This window comes from Caretta caretta, chromosome 17 (assembly GCF_965140235.1).
Source record: "Caretta caretta isolate rCarCar2 chromosome 17, rCarCar1.hap1, whole genome shotgun sequence".
Lineage (NCBI taxonomy): Eukaryota > Metazoa > Chordata > Testudines > Cheloniidae > Caretta > Caretta caretta.
In genome coordinates, this window is record NC_134222.1 from 8602359 (window position 1) to 8618771 (window position 16413).

The following is a 16413-nucleotide window of genomic DNA, read 5'->3' on the forward strand; positions in this document are numbered from 1 at the left end:
GAACAAGGGGTAGGGGGTAATAGGAGCCCATATTAAAAAAAAGCCCCAAATATCGGGACTGTCCCTATAAAATTGGGACATCTGGTCACCCTAGATACAGACTACAGTGAAAACAAGAGCTGCAAGCAGAACTATCTGCCAGGCCAATACTGCGTCAGTAAAGCAGCAACTCCAGAACAAGCACCCGACTCCCCAAGAACTAGCCTCTGTTTGACTGAGACACACCCTGCATGCATTGTAGGAAAGATTCCCATGCTAGTAAAACAGTATTTTATAGCTTAGTTATTCCATATACAAAGCTGTTTGGAGGCGGGGCCTGTACATCAAGGCTGCAGCATGCGTGGGGTGCAGGAAGGGTCAAATTTGAGAAACGGACTCATCCCTGGATTCGTAGTGGCTGAAATTGCCTTGTTCTCTCGCAACCCCCTGTCAGCAATGCAAGACATGAATACTGATAGACTTCTGGGAGAAATGCTTCCTGCCCTTCTCAGCTGGAGAGATGAAGGCCTTCAGTTGAGGCTCACAGTGGGTGTAAAGGTCCCACCTTGATCACTGAGAGTCACCAAGTGAAGAATGATGCAGTTCTAGACATGAAATAGTTTTAGTCCAGACCTCACAGAGGGGTTAACTCACAACACATGCCTCTGGCTTCCAAGGGTCCAGCAGTCCCAAAGTAGAGTACCTGCAGTCTCAACCCTTCCATGCAAGCCAGCCCTAGAAAGAGGCGATCTGGCTCCAGAGACGACATATTCCTTCTAGAAAACAAGGGCCTCTCCACTAACCCAACTACTGGCTTTTAAAAGTCTGCTTCACTCATGAAGCCCTCCCTTCAGGACTGACAACTCCGATGCTCCCCTTCCAGGAAGGGGAAATATTTTTCCTTCCTTCCCCAGAGGCTCACCAAGAGCTCAGCCCTGCAAGGTGCTGGGCACTCTGTCCCCAATCCAACACAGCACTTAAGCACACGCTTAACTTTAAGCACACAAATATTCCTGTTAAATTCATAGGACTATTCTGGTGCTGTTTTCCTGGCTGTTTTCCTGCTCCTTTTCATTGTTGGGTGTGACGTTTGAACACCCTATCAGGCAAAGGAGGAATTAAAAGGAGGGGGGAAATAGGTATTTTCTGTGGTATAGGAGCAAACAAAAGTAACTGACATTGCTATTTATCTCTGCTCCTGCAACTCAGAAACAGCCGAATGGATTTATCTTTTTTTCTTTACATTTAACAGTAAAAACTCTTGCAGGCTAAGGCCTGGCATACGCTGAGCTGCAGCCAAGTGTTTTATAATGGAACCCCTGACAGACCTTTAACTATAACACTGCAAACTGCCCCGCTATAATTATTCGTCATATTAATTTACAATTAGGAGAGAAATTTTAGCTCTGAAACCTGACAGGCAGCAAACGAGAGCAGAGAGGAGTGCCGCATGTGGAGACCAGCTAGCAGCAAAGCCCTGGATGCTGTTGCATTGCTGGCGGCTCTTCCAGTTTATTTTTCCATTCGTGTCTGCAGTGGAACGCTGTAGTGTTTGAACCAGCTTTCAGACGGGCCTTTTAGTACCAAACGGCAGGGCCAGATTCAGCTTTGCCTTACACCCCTTTGCACCAGCACTGTTCATGCATAGGGGGCAGTACTGCAGGTGCAAGCTCATTCCCCACACCCAGATAAATAGCACCAGCAAAGCGAGCCTCTGTGCTAAACACAAAGCCATATCTGCCAATTCTGTGCCACCCCCTTAGAAGCCTCCAACATAGAGGGTGTCCTGGGGCACATCGGGACTGGAGGGGGTATGGGTGGGGAAATCCTGCACCCCTGAAATTTCTCACTCCTGCAATGATCATGGGTGCCTGGCAGCAGGGAGCATAAGCTAAGATGGCCCAGAGACCTACCCTAGCCTGCGCTAGGGGTCAGGTTTTGGGGAGCCCAAGAATAGAAGGAGTACAAGGATTGGGGCAGGGATGAACTTGGCTGTTAACGTTTCATCTTCCTTCCCTGGAAAAGCTTAGCATTTTTTTATACTGCTCACCAGCTTCATACACAAAGATTTTGTATCCCATGAACTGAGACTGTGCAATTTTGCTAAAAAAATAAAGAAGGCTAGAAAGAGAACAAAAAACATTTCCCAAAGTGAAGAACAGAATTGGTCGGGAAAGAAATTTTGTTCTCGAGATCTGGAGAAGATATTACAAACAACAGAGACTAAATAAATATGTTCATATCTATTGTAAAAATTGAGTGCCACTTTAAGGACAAAGTGGCCGTCTTCTGGAGAAGACTTGGACACAGTAAAGACAAGTTAAGGATGGCAAGATGATCCATTTAATATGGTTTAAGATTATCCAGAGTTCTTACTATTGTAGTACAAGAGATTCCATGAGGGAAGCAGGAGGTTTCACTTTGGTACTCTTTTCCATCCTCATCCTCCCAGCTCCCCTGATCCCAAGAATTCCCTAGGTTGTACTCTCAACTTCCTCTGTCCTTTCTCGGTGTAACGTATTTCATGGACTATAATGTTTTATGTTTTAAATACTGTAATATATTGCTCAGTAGCTGCTTGTACAACATGATTATCTTTTACAGTTCTATTTATTTTTTTCCTATAAAACAACCTACACAATTACATTTGTTGTTAGATTTTTTTCACCCTCTATTTATTTATTTTTATAGGAGATGGGGCTATTGTTGTACCCAAAAAGTCAGACCCATCATAAAAAGAAAATTCTATTGCATTAAAAATGTAGCATAGGGAACTATTCAGTTCTAGGTGCGGGAAGTTGTAGATGCCAAAATTGGTCTTTTTCATTCCTAATTTCTCAGATTAAAAATTTTATTAACTAATTTTAAAACAGCTGAATCGACTTGGTTTGCTTTTTATTTTTAAAAATTGCCTCTTATGTGCACACTGCTCTGTGCCTAACTGGAGTTGGAAACATCTGGGTAGTAAAACCCTATGAAACATGATTAATAATGGAAACCGTGGCAGACCTTTTAATGGTATCACTGTATTACGTCTATTTTACAATTGCTTAAAAAGTAAGTATAATTCTTTTTTCTGATGTATCAGTGTCTCTATCTGTTGAATCTATATCTAAAATGCCAGTAGCTTTAATGTACACGACAGATTTCTATTTTCTACTTAGCTGCAAATATTATTCATATTCATAGATTCAAAGGACAGAAGGAACCTTTGTGACCCTTTCCTCTGACCTTCTGTATAACATAGGCCATAGAATGCCCCCAAAATAATTCCTACAGCAGATCTTTTAGAATAATATCCAATCTCTACTTTAAAATTATCAGTGATGGAGAATCCACCATGACGCTGGTAAACTGTTCCAATGGTTAATTACTTTCACTGTTACAATTTTTACCTTCTTTCACATCTGAGTTTGTCTAACTTCAACTTCCAGCCAATGAACTGTGTTCTACCTTTCTCTGATAGATTGAAGAGCCCATTATTAAATATTTGTTCCCCACATAGGTACTTATAGACTGTAATCAAGGCACTCCTTAACATTCTCCTATTACTATAAGGCAAGTTTTCTAATCCTTTAATCATTCTCATGGCTCTTCTCTGAATCCTCTCCAAATTATCAACATCCTTCTTGAACTCTAGGCACCAAAACTGGACACAGGATTCCAGCAGCAGTCGCATCAACCCCAAATACAGAGGTAAAATAACCTCTCTACTCCTATCTGAGATTCCCCTGTTTATACATCCCAGGATTGCATTAACTCTTTTGGCCATGGCATCACACTGGGAGATCATGTTCAGCTGATTATCCTCCCCCCTTCCCCCCCAAATCTTTTTCAGAGTCACGGCTTCTTAGGACAGAGTCCTCCATCCTCTAAGTATGGGCTACATTCTTTGTTGCCAGATGTAAACATTTACCCATATTAAAATGCATATTGTTTGCTTGCACCCAATTTAGCAAGCAATCTAGATTGCTCTGAATCAGTGACTTGTCCTCTTCCTTATTTACCACTCCCCCAATTTGCGTCTCATCGGCAAACTTTATCAGAGATGATTTTGTTTTCCTCCAGGTCATTGATAAAGATGTTAAAACACCGGGAAACCACTGGAAACAGACCCACGTGATGACAATTCCCAATTTACAGTTACATTTTGAGACCTATCAGTTAGCCAGTTTTTAATTAATTTAACATACACCATGTTTAATTTATATCACTGTAGTTTTTTATTTAAAATGTTGTGGGACACCAACCCCTTGCAAGACAAACCCAAAAAGAAGTATTATCATGACTGAGAAAGATTAAAGAGACACTGTCCAGAGAAAAATCATCCGCACAATTTTCTCTTTCACGTTGTAAAGAGGCTATAAAGGGGGTGCAACGTGAAAGGGGAGTTCCCCAGGTGGTGTAGAATCAGCATAAAATCTCTCTGTCAACCCCCAGTGTATCAGGCACAATCAGAGCACAGTTAGCTGCAAGACCAGCATCTTGGGAGTCATGGTCCACCTGAGAACACTGAGTCTGCTACAACAAATGTCAGGGACTGGGCCAGGAATAGGAGACATGCAAAGGATAATTAAAGCCACTTCTCCCACAGCTGGAAGCAGCATTGACTGTGCCTCCCTGCCTGCACTCACCTCCCCAGCCAAGTCAAGTCATAGAATCATAGAATATCTGGGTTGAAAGGGACCACAGGAAGTCATCTAGTCCAACCCCCTGCTGAAAGCAGGGCCAATCCCCAATTTTTGCCCCAGATCCCTAAATGGCCCCCTCAACGATTGAACTCACAACCTTGGGTTTAGCAGGCCAATGCTCAAACCACTGAGCTATCCTGAATCTAAACTCCAGGGTGCCTACCAGAGAAAAGGCATCCCAGAGAAACAACAGGGAGGGACAGCCCCTGCACAGAACTAGGAATTCTCCTCCTTTTTCCTTCTCGTTCTGTGATCCCTGAACCCCTCCACCGCGAAAGAACAGTTTACAGTGTTGTTTGGTCACTTTTCTGGCTAATCTGTCTCTCAAATATGAGACGGTTGTTATTTTTAAAGAAATAAGTGAATCAAATATACAAATTTTACTTTTCATTTATTTATATCTTGAAACCACAAAGAGAGAGCTTCTGCTGTATTTTCACTAACATTTGCGTTCGTTTTCTCTTTGTAAATGTCAGGTTCTTGGAACATACCAGTCTCAGATTCAAAGTGAAAACAAATGAAACAGGCTGTTACAATATTTAATAACATCAGGAGGCGGTGAGCTATGCAGAGTGGGAAGAAAGATTGCAGAATCTTTCATGAATATAAATATTTTCATGGAAATAAAATTCAGTGAAAACAAATATTTTTAAAATGTAAAACTTTTCCTTCCTAAGTTCAACCCTCCTCTCACCCCACCCCATGTCTCCACCCCAGAACACAACATTCTGCTAGTGCAGTGGTTTTCGACCTTTTTTCATTTGTGGACCCCAAAAAAATTTTGAATGGCAATGAGACCCCTTTGGAAATCTTAGTCTAAGATTACACTGTAGACTAAGATTTCCAAAGGAGTCCGCATCACCATTCAAAATTTTGTACCTGGCCTGGGACTTACAAGGAACAGACTGTGAACTGTCTAGGCATTCCAGAGACACTGTTTGTGATGTTCCCTGCCACAGAGCGGGTTGATGTGTTTCCTTTAACCTTTCCCATTTTTCCTTATTCTTTTTAAAATTAATTGTTGATTAAATAACTTGCATTTGCTTTAACTTGTGTGTAATGGTCAGTGGGTCATAGAAGTGCCCAGTGCAGAGAGAGCACCCCGGAGTGGGGACACCCTGGCCCCTGTCCTAGGTGACCACAGCAGGGTTGGGGGTTGAGCCCCCCAGGAATCCTGAGCCCAGCCTTGTTGGGGTTATGAGGACTCTGCCAGACAGGAGAGTGGAAGGGGAGTCCTCAAAGGCAGGGAGGCCACTGGGTAAAGGAAGTGGGAGCGAGGACTCAGATCCTTTCGCTAGCCCACTTCACCGGGGTAGTGCAGAAGACAGGAAAGTTCCCCACAAGAGCGGGACTATTCCCCCGCTTACACTAGCAATGAAATCAGAAGCCATCCAGTATTAAATAAGCTTCTGAAGAGCATCTGTTCAGAGAAGCAGTCTCACTTATACATTGAGCCAGCTGTGTTTATAAATTCTGCAAAGAACAGTGCTGAGACATCACAACAAGCTAGAAGGCTTCAATTAGCATTGCCACCCATTTTGCACATAGTGTGTACTCCGCTGAATGAATCCTCCAACCCCACATCTCAAAAAAATTATTTTCAAAATCTTTTGAGTCTTTTTGTTTTCTAATTATGATCCTGCCTCTCATTTGTGGCTTTTATACTACATTTTAAAGGGTCTGAATTTCCTACTTAAGTTTGGAAAACCATCAAGGATTGCTATATTTGATGAGGTTACAGCCATAGTCTGACATAGCCAAAAATTGGAATGTTTGTTCCTTAATACCTCTAGTGGATTCAGGCATGAGGGAATAACATGATGGCCTAACTAGCAATATGATTCAATACACAAATGTAAGCAATATAGATCCAATATGTCATAATTAGAAACGGTTCTGTTCTGTTCAGAGATGTGTTTCAGATAAGGCAACAAAACAAAACAAAACACAAGATCTTCAAGGTGCTAATCACTTGTAGTTTTAAGAGCTGAGAAAATATCAATTTTCCTCTATAAAAATATCCGTTTAAATTATTTAATGAATTCACTTCTATTTGTCTGTCTCAGGTGCACACAGAGTTCCAATGTACTAAATACAGTAATTTAGACTATATAGCTCAGTGAATTTGGCACTCTCCTTCTCTTAGGAAGCTTATCTTGCTTATTCTTTATACGTGCAGTTGCTCTTTTGCACTTGCTTTCAGCAAACATTTGAGCAGTCAAGCTGCACGTTAGTTATGTTTGAATATTAAGTTTGTTGTATTAGAAGATCATGACAAGGGAACCTAGAGCATGTGCATATGCATTTTTTAAACTTATGTACAAATATAAATAAATAAAATGAGTTTTACTAGAAGAATGTTTCTGGAAAGTGATTTTAAGCTTTCATGCACAAATTCTCATTTACCTTTGTACCCTCCCCAACTCCCAAGAGTCAATATTATAAAATACAGCCTCGTACTCACATCCATATCCATCATCATAATTTGTATCCCCCTATGTTCTCTCAAATCCAAGGTTTACTATTGGTCCTCATCTCTCCCTCCGCCAATTTCAAACTGGAGGCTGCCCTTTGTCAAGCAAACTTGGCCCAGGCAGAAATCTGGCCTCAAGCTCCTTTTCAACCCGTCATTCCAGAGCTACCATTTTATTCCGCCGGAGAACACCACTGCCATCTTCACTTTTTTTGCATACGCCAGACATCTCAGAGTGGAAGAATACTGGACTCCACTAACACCCACACCAACATTGTTGTGAAAAACAAATCATCTCTACTCTCAAATAAGCAAGACATTAAGTATGCTGGCAACCCCTCATCTATGTTACCCTTCCGATATACTTCAGAGCCACAAGGCAATTGAGATCCCAGTGTCCCTTCTACAAAGTTGCTACCATGCTTTGCCACCAAATTACTGACCATGCTGTATTATAAGTTTTCTTCAATTACTGAGATTTATTCAATTTCTTAAGATATAAAATGATATATATAATGATATATATGAGATATATTTCTCTCTCCAAACATATCCATTCCCAGTGCCATTTTGTATATTCACAGAGTAGCGGACAGAATAATTTTCACAGATTTATATATTTCCTTTGAACTAATATAAGCACAACTTTTATTCTGTAACATTTCACATCAATCAGTGATTATCCATTAAGGATGAGTCACGTTCAAAAATTAAACAATAAACTTTTACATTTTCCATACAGAAGCAAATTAGTAATAAAGATGAGACGGTGGAAATCATTACCAGGGGAAGAAAAAACAAGAGTGGCTTAAAATTGAGTGCTCTGTAAAATGTCACTTTAAGTATCATTTCATGCTCCCAGGCTATCTTCAACGTATTTCACTGTTACTGCTGAATTGCCAAAAGAATCCAGTTCCTACAGAAGCAGCAAAATCAGGACCACAGTTATGGAGGGGAAAAAAGGGATTTTTCCCCATCCATACTTTAAAATTGTACTCTCCTGCTTAGAGCACTGACCAAGGCAACTCAGCCTCTGATTCTCAGTGGAAGAGTATCAGAATAAGATAGGTTTCAGAGTAGCAGCCGTGTTAGTCTGTATTAGCAAAAAGAAAAGGAGTACTTGTACTAATGTTAGTCTCTAAGGTGCCACAAGTGCCTCTAAGGTGCCTTTTCTTTTTGAGAATAAGATAGTACCACAATTTTGTTACAAATTGTGGGAACTAGTTTTCCCCAAGAAAATTGTCCAATAATACATACAACATTGAATCCGGAATCAGAGGATTTACATCAGAGAAAATTGTTTTTGAGCTGCATTGAATTTTGTGACAGTGGACTCTCTCTCATGCTACTGGATAATCATCACCATTATGTTTCTTGACCTTGAACAGGCAGCATTAATGGGGACTCAGAGTAGGTCAAGAAGGCCCAGAGAAGCAACAAGAGTAATGGTATTTAGTTGCAAGAACCAAAAAACACACTCAGGACCCAACTGTGTATTCTTTAAAATACCACTGCAAGAACTAAAGCAGGATCAGAACCCAAGTCTGATCATTTTCACATACGATAACTGAACTTATCTTGAATTACTAGTGCACAGCCCTCCCACAGCTTCAATATTAGATCTGGGGGGAGATGTTTTTCCCTTCCTTTGAAAATTGCCAAGATTTCAAAAATATTTCTTATTCTGAATCAGTTGAAATCTCAAATTTTCACAACCTGACAATACAAAAAACCAACAACATAATTTGGGTCAATCAAAAGTTTGTTTACATATTTTCAAAATATTTTGTTTAAATTTCAATGTTAATTTTTTTTACTACACTTAGCTAAAATTTCAAACCAAAAAGTAATTCAAACCAAAAAACCTGAATTTCTCATTTTAAAGATATCAGTCAGATATTTAGACAATTTTGAAACTTTTTTCCTAATTGTTTTTAATCAAGAAATTAGTCGAAACTGACCCTTTCCCATAAAATATTTCAGTCTTGACAAATCAACACTTCTGATGAAAAACATTTTGGAAAAACATTTCCAGCCAGCTCTAATCAACACTAAGGAGAGGGCTGCAGAAAAGTCAGAAAAAAAATAGATAATTTACAGTTTTTCTTGCTATATCAGTGATGGTCAAGGAACAGCTAAGACAGGGGTGGGCAAAATACGGCCCATGGAGCCAGCCCGTCTAACATCTCTGTCCGGCCTGCCATGACTAATATTTCTGTCCTTGCTGCTAAAAGTCCGGCAGCGCAGCGGGGCGCTCAGGCAAGCAGGCCCCACACTGCTACCGGAAGTGGCTGGCTGGTGCTGGCATGTCTCTGCACGCCCCTGGCGGGTGGGAAGCGGTTCCGCATGCTGTCCCCGCCCTCACCACCATCCTCACAAATGCCATTGGCCAGAAACTGGCCAATGGGAACTGCAGAGGCAGTGCTTGCAGGCCCACTGCCCCCCTCCCCTCAAAGGGGCACACAGAGACGTGCCAGCAGCCAGCCACTTCCGGGAGTGGCGTGGGGCCACGGCATGCAGGCAACCTGCCTGAGCCCTGCTGCACCGCCAGCCGGGAGCCAGCTGTAGTAAGCATCTCCCGGCCAGAGCCTGCACCTCGCACCCCCTCCCGCACCCCAACCACCTGGCCCAGGTCAAAACCCCCTCCTGCACCCAAACTCCCTCCCAGACCCTGCACCCCCTCCTGCACCCCAATTTCCTGCCCCAGCCCAAAGCCCTCTCCTGCACCAAACTCCCTCCCAGAGCCCACACCCCTCACCCTCTCCTGCACCCCAAGATTCTGCACCAGCCCGGAGCTCCCTCCTGCACCCAAACTCCCTCTCAGACTCCGCACCCCCTCCTGCACCCTCAGTTTTTGCACAAATTATTTTATTACGTGACACTGCAGTGGAGGGATAGAATTTAAAAATTTCATTAATATAGTAGAAATGTGCGGCCCGTGACAACTTACCAAAATTCGTGGGTGGCCCCCCACTGCAAAAATTATTGCCCACCCTTGAGCTAAGAGAATTCAGAAAGTGCTTGGAAAGGTCAGGAGTGCATCATGCAAAACAGGGAAGACATTTGAAACTGGGGGGGGGCAATTGGGGGCATAGGGAACTGCTAAACAAAGGGCTAACCAAAGACTTACCTATTTTTCTTGCTGTACTTGGGAGGGCCAGAAGCAGCCAATGGAGCATTTAGGACAAATTTTACTCCAACACCTTTCAATGTTGCTCAGGTGAGGTACCTTCAGACATTTCCAACATTGGTTTGTATGGTTAATATTGGTTTTGCTGTTCAATATTTTAAATACGAAGGCCTTGCATTATATCACCCTCATTCTCAAAAGCAAAACCTCTCATTCTACAACTGTGATTCTTATTGCTACATTAGGGGATTGCTGTAGATAACATTGTGCTTGTCATTCCGTTTCCGGTAATTTATTTTCTACAAAGTTATTATCTTTAATGACTCTCTATGTGTGTTTTACCAGAAACCCAAAAGAGATTCTCACTTGGTAAACAAATATTCTACAGCATTTCCGTTTGTATTTAAAGTATCTGTTGATAACACTTACCAAGATTTAGAAGTGTAAAAAGAAAGAAAACATTCACACATTCAAATATTTCAATAAAGAGACACTTCATAAAGGTAATTAAGTCAGTCTTTTAACATAGTTCTAAGGATTAACAACACATAAAAGAAAGAGGACAAAATTAAGTGATAATGTCTTACCAAATCAAGCAGATTCACAATTTTTGATGATGCCTTATAGAGCAAATCAACAAGCTTTTGATAATAAAGTCTGATTTCCAGGCAAATGATGTGGGACTTATCTGTGCTAGGAAAGAGAGTATCATGTTTTAAACTTAAAATATAGAAAATATTTCTAGTAATCTGACATAATTAATCAGCTGTGAATATTATACCTGCATTTTAAAAAATGCATTTACTCAACAACCACTCGGTTCAGATGATGCACGCTATCTTTAATGAACCACTATTGTACCAAAATGAGAGTTTCCACATTGCCCTTTGCACCAGTTTAAATATATTGGTTTACATCAATTCAAGCTAAATTAGTGTAACTTTCTAAAGTAGACAAGCCCTTGATTTGTACCCAAGACTTTACTAGTTCCCAGAACTGAAGTGTGACACTATTCTTGCTGCCTCACTAGTTTATATTTTGATGTCACTAGAATTATTAAATCATAAAAATATTAAAATGGAAATGATCATATACTTAGACAAACTACTGCTTCTGTAGGAAGAGTTTTCATATAACTCCTTTCAGTGATTAGTAGCAAACTTTAAAAAAAATAGCAAAAAAGAGAAGTAACATCAATCTTAAAGTCATTAGAGAAAAACATATTGCTGTATTTTAACCTACATGAGGGAAAAATGAAAGAAATGTAGAATAGTCAAATTGGCATGGTATGACAATACACTGCAAATATTTTCCTAATGGTAAATCATCATGATTGCTGTTTTCTTACAGAAACATGTATTTTTAATTAACACATGAAAAAAATGAGGCATAGTAAAGAAAGGACACTGCTAAAGATGCTAGGCAACATTTTCAAAAGCACCTAAGTGACTTAGATGCCTAAGGGCTTCTCTATACACAAAAGTTGTTCCGCTTTAACTCTACCTTGATAAAGTGGTACAGCCCTCCACCTCCCCAGCATGGGGGCAGTTATATTGGTATAATTATAGATGGCAAGGGAAGGGGAATAAGCAATAGCAGTATAAGGCACCTTTACACTGATATACCTGCATCCACACAAGGAATTGTACGGATATAACCACTTCAGTAAAAAATTACATCCCTAACTGAAATAGTTATACCAGTACAAACAGACTGTAGACCAAGCCAAAGTCCCATTTTCAAAAGTGACTTTACCACTTCAGAGACTATGTCCCACTGACTAGAGGTGCTGAGACCCAGAAATCAAGTAAGGAGCTAAATACTTCTGTAGATTACAGCCTAAGTGCCTACCTTACTTTTGAAAATGGGACTTGAGCATAAACAAAAAAACTACGGAAATGCATCCTAGATGGAACTACTATAAGGAGGATGCATAAGTGGTTGGAAAACCATTCCCTGAGAATAGTTATCTGTGGTTCAGTCATGCTGGAAGGGCATAACGAGTGAGGAACCGCAGAGATCAGTTCTGGGTCCGGTTCTGATCAATGTCTTCATCAATGATTTAGATAATGGCATAGAGAATACACTTTAAAAGTTTGTGGACGATACCAACCTGGGAGGGGTTGTAAGTGCTTTGGAGAATAGGATTATAATTCAAAACGATCTGGACAAACTGGAGAAATGGTCTGAAGTAAATAGGATGAAATTCAACAAGTACAAGTGCAAAGTACTCCACTTAGGAAGGAACAATCGGTTGCACACATACAAAATGGGAAATGACTGCCTAGGAAGGAGTACTGCGGAAAGGGATCTGGGGATCATAGTGGACCACAAGCTAAATATGAGTCAACAGTGTAACACTCCTGGAAAAAAAAGTGAACAAAAATTATTAAAGGTCTAGAAAACATGACCTATGAAGGAAGATTGAAAAAAATTGGGTTTGTTTAGCCTAGAAAAGAGAAGACTGAGAGGAGACACAATAATAGTTTTCAAGTACATAAAAGGTTGTTATAAGGAGGAGGGGGAAAAATTGTTCTTCTTAACCTCTGAGGATAGGACAAGAAGCAATGAGCTTAAATTGCAGCAAGGTGAGGTGAGGCTGAACATTATGAAAAACTTCCTAACTGCCAGGGTGGTTAAGCACTGGAATAAATTGCCTAAGGAGGTTGTGGAATCTCCATCACTGGAGATTTTTAAGAGCAGGTTAAACTAACACCTGTCAGGGATGGTCTAGATACTTAGTCCTGACATGAGTGCAGGGGACTGGACTAGATGACCTCTTGAGGTCCCTTCCAGTCCTATGATTCTGTAAGTCATTCAGGCCTTTTTGTAAATTTTACCCGCTACCTTTGGAAAACACATGTATTCCTGTCTAGGCTTAAACATCAGAGAAGCAAGTGTCTGCTAAAATAGCATGTGATTTTAAAAATTACATGTTCCATTGATCTAATTACAGTAGTAAACAGCAGTTTAACTGAAGTCCCCAGAATAACGACATTCTACCCTCTTGCCAACATGTATGGCGGTGATATGTACCAGAAAAATACACTAAGATGTAGGAAACAACCTGCATACGCAAAACACAATCCTATAACCTAAAAGTCACTGGACTCCTTTCTTTTCTTGCTTCTTTCCAATCTATTTCCTTTCAGTATTTTTGTTTCTTTTGTCTATGTTTCTTTTTTTGTCTTATGTTGCTTGTATTCTCAAATCATGCATGGCAGTGATTTCATCTTCCCCTTCCTATCCCCCTGCTTCCTTATGTTGTTCTCTTGCTATGCACCACAAAGTGAAATCTACAAAGAACCATATTATAGCACATATGGCTCACTCTGAATAAATGAATGGAAGAACTACACAAGGAGAGAAATATGTCTGATCACTGCATTGATGATGTATTTAAATGCATATTTTAAAAAGAAATTGCTGGGACTGAATTAGGTGCCCCATTTTGAAGGTTCCATGCAGAAATAGGGCACACAATGAAAAGTACCTAGTGATCCTAACAAGAAAACATCAAGCCCTGACTTACCACGTCGAACACTGCAAGCATAAAAAAAACGAGGAGTCCTTGTGAGTCCTTAGAGACTAACACATCTATTTGGGCATACGCTTTCATGGGCTATAACCCACTTCATCACATGCATGGAATGGAAAATACAGCAGGCAGGTATAAATACACAGCACATGAAAAAATGGGAGTTGCCTTATGTCACCCATTTCCCAGTGGACAAGAAGGAGTGAATATCAACTGAGGGGAAATTCCTTTTTGAAGTGCTAACAAGGCCAATTCAACCATGGTGGATGTGGCCTATTCACAACAGTTGACAAGAATGTGCGAGTATCAACAGAGGGGGAAAAAATTGTAATGACCCAGCCACTCGCAGTCTTTATTCAGGCCTAATTTGATGGTGTCAAGTTTGCAAATTAATTCCAGCTCTGCAGTTTCTCACTGAAGTCTGTTTTTGAAGTTTTTTATTTTAAGTCTGTTATTGAGTGTCCAGGGAGACTGAAGTGCTCTTCTACTGGTTTTTGAATGTTACAATTCTTGATGTCTGATTTGTGTCCATTTATTCTTTTGTGTAGAGACTGTCCAATGTACATGGCAGAGGGGCATTGCTGGCACATGATGACATATATCACATTGGTAGATGTGCAGGTGAACAAGCCCTGATGGTGTGGCTGATGTGGTTAGGTCCTACGATGGTGTCCCTTTAATAGATATGCAGACAGAATTGGCAACATGGTTTGTTGCAGGGATTGGTTCCTGGGTTAGTGCAAGCATAGGAATTCACTAGCATAATACAGATATATAATTTATTTTTCATTAATTGACAAGCTAAATCTTTGACAACATTAAGATATCTTAATGCTAAACCCCAAGACTGACATGAGTCAACCTAGAAATAAGTAAGAAAGATACATCATCTTTCCTCACTGTGATCTAACCAATACGTAAGGAACATCAAGTGCTTACACTGGGACGGAGGATGAATACGTGATATGTAAATTAAAAATGGCAGGACAAATTACAAGCACTGCCAAGAGTATAAAAAGTTGTTATAAGGAGGAGGGAGGTAAACTGTTCTCATTAACCTCTGAGGATAGGACAAGAAGCAATGGGCTTAAATTATAGCAAGGGCGGTTTAGGTTGGACATTAAGAAAAACTTCCTGTCAGGATAGTTAAGTACTGGAATAAATTGCCTAGGCAGGATGTGGAATCTCCATCATTGGAGATTTTTAAAAGCAGGTTAGACAAACACTTGTCAGAGATGGCCTAGATCAGAGGTTCTGAACCAGGGGTTCAGAGCCCTCTGGGGGGCTACAAGCAGGTTTCAGGGGGTCCTCCAAAATAAACATTAGACTCATGGGGGCCCAGGGCAGAAAACTGAAGCCCAAGCCCCACCATGCAAGGCTAATGCGGAAGCCCGAGGAACTTTGCTTCATGGGAACCTCTGTGGCTTGTGGCCCCAGGCAGTTGCCCTGCTGGCTATTCCCTAACACCAAGTTAAAAAATACACCACTGAGTGACAAGTTTCGCCAGCACAAGCGGTAGCGTGTATAGCGCTATGTCAGGGGGAGAGCTCCTGCCAACATAGCTACTGCTGCTCACTAATATGGTTTTAGGTCAACAGGAGAGCTCTCTCCCATCAGCACAGAACAGCTACACACACAATCTTACAGCAGCACTAGAAAAAGTTCTCTTCAGCCACTTCAGGCCTGGGGCTGTCACACATCCAGCTCAGGTAGAGAGGAGGGTTACAGCAGGAGTTTATAGTGAGTGCCACTGTAAATTCCCTAGTGTAGACAGGGCCTTAGTATGCACCGACCTGTGCAATGACTAGCCCAGACCAGCCCTGCGCTTGCATCTCAAGGCACTACCATAAAATGAATAACAAAGGACAGTGATGCTGGCTAGCAGTTTGAAGAGTCGCTGGTCCACTGGGGCAGCTGAACTTCCCCCTCATAAGCCCCAGAATCAGAATGCTCAGGGAACAGGCCCACCTCACCCTTCCCAGAGACCCCTTTGGGGCAGCTCTGCTGCTGGAGCAATGAGAGAGGTAACCCCCAACAAGCCCTGCTGCTGACTGGGCTCCAGACCTTCTGCCCCCTTCGCCTAGAGCTGGAAGCTACCCACAAAGCCAAAGCCGGCACCCGCCCAGCGCTCCGTACACACCATAGGAGACGCCTGCAGGGCCTCAGGCCCACGCCCTAGTCTAGCACCCGCCTGAGGCCTACCCCACTGCATTGTGGGATATAACGCCTCTCCTTGGCGCCAAGCTCCCCCCCGCGCGGTGCATGGTGGGATATACCCCTCCTCTCTACCCGGGCCGGATCTTCTTTGTGTGGACTCCTCACCGGATGTCTGAGGGCCCCAGGCCTGCAGCGACTGAAGGGAACTTTTGCGAGCGCGGTGAACGTTTATTCCTAGGTTATAAGAGTCATTACCCGGGGTGGCTTCTCGAGGCCGAGGACTGCGCGGCTGGAATTAGTGGGGCTTCCAAACTGCGGCTGCTAAGGGGCGGACTCCTTTTCTTCAGCGGCGCATGCGCCTTGGAGGTGGAACGGCCCCCCCTGTGTACCATTGAACGCTGAGTGTTGCGAGTCGGGGGGGGGCAAGCGCTGCGTGGGCCGTGCT

The 16413-nt window shown here is 41.9% G+C and overlaps 1 long non-coding RNA gene across 1 annotated transcript; it reads right to left on the reverse strand.

Annotated features, from left to right (window-relative positions):
* Positions 1–11097: 11097 nt before the first annotated feature.
* LOC125623842 (uncharacterized) lies at positions 11098–16342 on the reverse strand. The gene is made up of 2 exons (XR_007353142.2): positions 16224–16342; positions 11098–14485 (listed from the first exon to the last, which is right to left on the reverse strand). It is a non-coding gene; the product is annotated as an uncharacterized LOC125623842 (long non-coding RNA).
* Positions 16343–16413: the final 71 nt, after the last annotated feature.